Source organism: Vombatus ursinus, unplaced genomic scaffold, assembly GCF_900497805.2.
Source record: "Vombatus ursinus unplaced genomic scaffold, bare-nosed wombat genome assembly UNPS02014778.1, whole genome shotgun sequence".
Lineage (NCBI taxonomy): Eukaryota > Metazoa > Chordata > Mammalia > Diprotodontia > Vombatidae > Vombatus > Vombatus ursinus.
The window spans coordinates 26,108,319-26,114,318 of record NW_020954556.1 but is presented as its reverse complement, the minus strand read 5'-3'; the positions used below and the strand labels follow the sequence as shown (position 1 = coordinate 26,114,318).

The 6,000-nt window shown below is 43.9% G+C and overlaps 1 protein-coding gene across 3 annotated transcripts in view; it reads left to right on the top strand.

Annotated features, from left to right (window-relative positions):
* The first annotated feature begins 787 nt into the window (after positions 1-787).
* Positions 788-6,000, top strand: part of AFTPH (aftiphilin) — a 95,816-nt gene continuing 90,603 nt past the window's right edge. Inside the window, exon 1 of one of the 3 annotated variants that reach the window (XM_027865236.1) lies at positions 788-917. The gene's annotated coding sequence lies outside the window, so the exon portion shown is untranslated. Of the gene's footprint in view, positions 918-1,502; positions 1,573-6,000 lie in introns of those variants that run through there. The other 2 variants (XM_027865239.1, XM_027865238.1) reach the window with 2 other exon arrangements.

The following is a 6,000-nucleotide window of genomic DNA, read 5'->3' as shown; positions in this document are numbered from 1 at the left end:
CCCCCGCCCCCTTTGCATTTGATAGCTCACGGGCAATAAGCCGCTTCCCCTTGGACCCTGGGCTTTGGAAGAGCTGCAGATATTGAATGGGAAAGTCGATGGGGGCGGGGGTGATATCAGGAGGGGCCAGGGTCGGGCCGCGGGGCAGGGCCCCAGAGGGAAGAGACAGGACGAGGGGAGGACGCCAGGATGAACGGAGTTTTCTCAAGTCTTCCAGACAGTTAGCAACGAACCAGATCATGGCCCCTTTCCATTCGGCGTTACCCGGACAGGGGAGACCAAGGAGAGGAGGCCCAGGACCGAGGCAGTGCTTCAGCCGTTCCTTCTTACTCGCCGGCCGCGGGCTCTCCTGGGAAGGGGATGAAGGAGCGACGACTTTTTCTCCACTTACCTCCGCGGCCCACCCCGCACCAAGAAAAGGGCAATTTTGCCCTCACCCAAAATGGCGGGCTGAGCTCCACGCTCGACAAGAGCGTCTGTGACACCCGTTCTCCTCCATGGGTCCCTCCCCACATCACCCGCCCGGCCCCGACCCAGCCACCTTGCGCCCGGAAATGACGTGGACGCGGCGGCGGTTCTCCCGCTGCATGATGGGAGAATGTGTGGAGTGGGCGGGGGGAATCTCCGCGGAGGAGGAGGAGGAGGAGGAGGAGGAGGAGGAGGAGGTGGTGGTGGTGGTGGAGGTGGAGGTGGAGGTGGAGGAGGCGGCGGTGGCGGCGGCGGAGGCAGGCGGAGGGTAGCGGCATGGGGGTACAGCGGCGCCGCTGAAAGTCCGGGTAGGTGTAGATGGCGCCGCTCCACTGAGAGGGCGCCGGGAAGCTCGGCCTCCCTAGTCGCCCACTCCGCTCCGCCCCGGAGGAGCCAGTTCCTCCCCCGGCCCCGAGCCATGCCCATCGCGACCGCCCTGGAGGAGCCAGGTAAGAAGCGGCCGCCGCGCCGGGGTCCCCTCCCCTCTGGGGACGGGGTTGCCCAGACGCTGGGAACTCCCGCCGCGCCGCCTCCGAGGCCGACCCGCGGCTGGCCGGGGCGACGGGGGGAGGGGGGCGGGCGGCGGCTGTGAGGGGCTCCTGCCCGGGGGGTGCGGGGAAGGAAGCGGCTCTGCGGGCCTGCGGGCGAGTCCGTCCTCGGGGGCCGGGGCCGCTCTTCCCCCCCCCCCCCGCTCCGCACCCCGCTGCGGGGCTCCGGCCGCCGCCCCGACAGCCCCCAGCTCCCCAGCCCCGGCCGGGGCGACCTCTCCCCGTCCCCACCTGGACCCACCCCTCGCCCCTTTCGCGGTCTCGACCCTTCTACCTGTCCTGATTTCCTTCTCTTCCGCTCCCTCAGAAGAAAAAAAAAAAAGCACACACACACACAGTTGTGAAGTTTGGAGCTTTGCTTTCTCTCCCCCACCCTTCGCCCCTTCCTCGTGACAGGTGTAAACACGGCCCCCTTGCCCGGGGCCGGAGCCCGGACCGGCCGAGCCACCTGCCCCTCTCCGCGCTCCCTTCTCCCCGCCACCCTTCGGAGAACTCCCTTGTGCCTGCGATCACGATTAATTCACCGAGGTCCGACTGGACCTCGCTAGGCTGGGAGGTAGGATGGCCTCGCTTGAATAGGGGATTGGTTTAAATGCCTAGGAGGGTGGTCCTGAGTTCTGCTGGGGTTTTCCCCTACGGTGACACTGGAGAGGACATCTGGCCCGTGGCGTTGTTGGGAGCTTTTTTGTCCCGGTTGAGCCTCCAATTTGGGCCGAGAAAAAAAAGGAATATGATATAATTCACCCCTTTTCACTGAGTGGTTTGCAAACGGAAGCAGCGTTCAAGTTGCTTTAGGGTTTGGGTGTTTTGTTTGTTTTTTTTTTAAATTTCTTCCCACTTCTAGGGGTAAGTCAAGTCGAATTAAGCTTTTAAACTTTACCTAAGGTGTAAACCTACCCTTCCTGCCAGCCAACCTGCCCAACTTTGGAATCCTTTTTTAGGATAGGATTTACCTTTGAAAATGAAACTTGTTTGTAGTTTTGAAATTTCTCTTTTAGGCGTGGATATAAACAGTGACAGCACTGAAATGCTGACTTGGCTAGTAGGATGTATCAACATTTTGTATATTTTATCAACTCAAAATGCTGTCTTTTTTGTCGTAGAGGTCACAGATTTAAAGTTGGAAGAAACTTTAGAGGCAGTTTAGTCCAACCCCCTCATTTTACGGATGAGGAAATAAACTCCCAGATGACTTATCCAGAGTCACACAGGCAGTAAGTGACATCACTGAGATTTGAACCCAGGTCCTCTAACTCCAAATCCATTGTTTTTGCCAGTACAGTAGACTATTTTAATTTAACTTTTGCTGAAGCGTTCTTGAGAAACGTCATCCACATTAACTACAGTAAATAAAACTGAATTTTCCTGAACAATATCTGACATTTTATCCACAGAAATATTAGATGGTGTATGAACTACCGATAGTATTTTTTAATTAATATGCAGATATTATGCCCAACCATTGCAAAATTGTATTTTAAATTTGTGGAACAGCATGTAAATTAAATTGTACATGTTCCTCCATAAAGCACATGGGTAAGTTTTCTAAAAAGTTATGTTAAAAAAAAAAACTGTTGGAGGTCAGACATTTTCAGTAGAATTTATGAAAGATAAGTTTTAAAAGAGCAACTTTGTTATTCTTTTTAGTTCAATTTTTAATCATAAAAGTACAGTAGAGGTCTATTTTAGTGTTGCATTGTTCAATTTCTTGATATATACAGTTATTTAAATGATTATAAAGCAGTTACTTTTCTTAGTTTTGATGATGCAGAGGTAGAAGCGATCAATAATTACATTGTGTTTTGCAGGATCAGATGAATCTTATTTGTTAAAGTGAACAGTTTGGAACTTAATTCTCTGGAATTTAAAACTTTGTTTTCTTCCTTCATATAGGAATTGTTGTAAACTAGGTTTGTATTGTCACAGAAATTTTTTAAAATTTGAATTCATTTAGTTCATAATTAATTCAGGAAAAAATATTACTCATGTCAGTACTAAACGCATACTTTGTTTAATCCCTAAAACCAACCCCAGGGAAATTGATTGGCTGCTAGCTCCATATGAGATATTCTGCCTCTCATCAAGAACTATAAAAAAATTCTCATGATAGAATGTACCAAGTGTTTGGGTCTTTTAAAACCTATTATAAATCTTTCTGTAAAACTTTATTATTCAACTGTGTTTGCCATAAGTAAATTATTATTCTGTTATTTAATATTTTATATTCTCTTTCTTTTTAAGTGGGCCAGTGCAAAAAATGGTATCTTCTCCTGTGTAAAAATTTCCAGGCAGAGCTTTGCAAAAACATGTTTGTTCGTATTCAATCTATCATGTAAAGAATTTATTAGTATTCTGCATGTACCCGAAAACATCATACCCATTCCACGTATTTGACTTAATGCTGTAACTAGTTATGAAATATTTGGTTGTTGGTTAATCTCTCCCCTTCTACCCCTATGCCCCCCAAAAAGCTTCTTAGAGACTTCACAATTGTTATGTAATTAGAATTATCACTTTGTATTAAAAAAAAAAGTCCTTACCAAGAATTCTTAAATGCCTTAAAGAATTGCTTGGTTTGAAAGTTTGAGATAGATACCTGATGTTTCACATTAAAACCACATAAATGACTGTGTTTGTAACTTTCAAAAGACTTGTCTTTTACATTAAAAAATGAGTAGAGGTTAGAATTTCCTTTTCTTTTCTCTCTCCTACTAAAACCTGACTCTTGGGGGGGGGTTTCCTTTTCCTAGCACCAAAGTCTCTGTCTCCATCCTTCTAGGCACTGGCTAGTATGGTTGTGAGAGGAAGGATAACCTCATTTTAGGACGGTACAGTAAGAAATGAAATCGACCTTATAGTTTATTTAGCCCACGATGTCACTTTACAGATGAGGAAACTGAGGCTCACAGAGGCAGAGTTACCTGCCCAAGATCACACAGCTAGTCAGTGACAGATTTGGGATTTAAACAAGAGGCAGGTAGTTGGTGCAAACCGGTCTCTCACATTTACTAGTTCTGTGACCCTGGGCAAGTCTTTTAACTTCTCTTTGCATTAGTTTCCTCATCTATAAAATTGGAATCATAATAGTACCTACTTACCAGGGTTGTTGGTAGGATAAAATGAGATAATATATAAATGCTAGCTTTTAAATTCAGGTTTTCTGACTCCAAAACTGGTGCTCTTTTCACAGTACCCTGTTACCACAGTGGTTTTCCTCTACCTCTCACCTCCCCAACCCGTGCACATCCTTTGTCCTCACCCCTGCCCTTTTCACCTTTCCTTCTCTCCCCTCCCTCCCCATTCCTGTTCTTCACATCAGAGCTCTCACCTGCACTCCTTCTCCCCAGGCCTCTGTTCCAGCTCTTCCTTTGCAATCCCCTTCCTTCTCCACAAGCTGCATCTCAGATGCTTCCCTTCTAGCCTCCAGCTTCTCTATTTTCTCCAACCCTAGGCTGAACCAGTTTTCACTGCTTTTGTCCCAGTTCTGAAAAACTGATTTACAGATTAACTTTTGGGAGACATCCAGTTCATACATTGGTAGAGTTTGTTTTTCATTTAGTATTGTTTTTATTTACATTACAGAAGTAGAATGATAGAGTGCATAGAGAACCATTCTCAAAACTAAGAAGACCTGGGTAACCAGCTCCTGACACATACGGCCTGTGGGACCTTATGCAAATCAGTTAACCTTTAAGTGCCCTAGGTGACTGAGTTGCTAGGATGGTATTCAGTCTCCTTATAGAGAAACTTGTGGAGATTTCATCACCTTCCAGTTTCCTGTATCAGTGAAATCACAGCTCCAGCTTCCCCCTCCCCATGGGGAGTGATAATGAAAAAGAAAGGGGCTCTCTCCTAGAGAGTATGGTAATTTTAAATACTGACTTTGTCATAAACAATTTCCAATAAAATATCTATTATATAATTTTCCGTAAATTTTTTTAAAATGTATACTTAAAAAGTAAAGACTGTAAAGTTTTCATCATTTTAAAAATGGCAGCTCTAAATTGAAACTTAGGAGTAGTCAGAACAGCCTTATTTTACTTTTATCTTTTGATTTCTTTGATTATCTAAAATTAAGCACCAGAATCCCAGAAGTGTGTGTTTCAGAAAGGTATGTTTCTGGATTAAAGAAATGAGTTGCTTCTTTCTATTTGTTTAGAAGAAGGCTCTTCTGTTTAATGTTTGATCATACAATCGTAGAGATTAGAAAAGATAGAATTTTTGAGGTAGGTACGCTGTGGACAAACAACATAATATTTTACTTTTTAAGAAAATAAGTAGATTCTAAATTTTATGTAATAAATTTAAACAGATATATGCTGTATGTTGCTGATAGTATGCACAGCTTGCATAACCAATCCTTTAGCATATTACTGCATTCTGTACTTGTTAAATTAGCACACAACCTGAATTTTTGACCTTATCTTCCTTTCAGTTCTTCTTTTAATATGACTGTCTTTTCCTAAACTGGTAAGCTCTATGATAATGAAAAGGGATAGTAAGAGCTCTTCTGCCTATTGCTGAAGTGTTTTACGAAATCAATGATTGAGTATACCTTCAATGAACACTTGAACAGAGAATTTCACTTCTGGGCACTCTCATCTTGGTTTTTTTGTCTTTATCAAATACAGCTGAAGGTTGATATGCTATATAACTACATATGATGTATTTGTCATTAATTTAAAAAAAGCAGGCATCTTATTTTTACAATAACAGATAATATAATGTAACCCTAATGTTAATAAAATGTTTCACCATTATTTTAAAGTGTTTTTTAAAACATTTAAGAGAAACATTCAGGCTATTTGGAAAAACCATTTATAAAAGTGAAACTGAGAGATAAGTTAGGCCAAATGGGTTAAATGCTTACTCTCTTATGTATGTGTATATCATCTTACACAATGCATATTTAATTCTTTGGAAACATGTTCCTTCCCCAGAGCTGAATGCATAATAAACATGCAACTGTTGTAGCATGATGAAA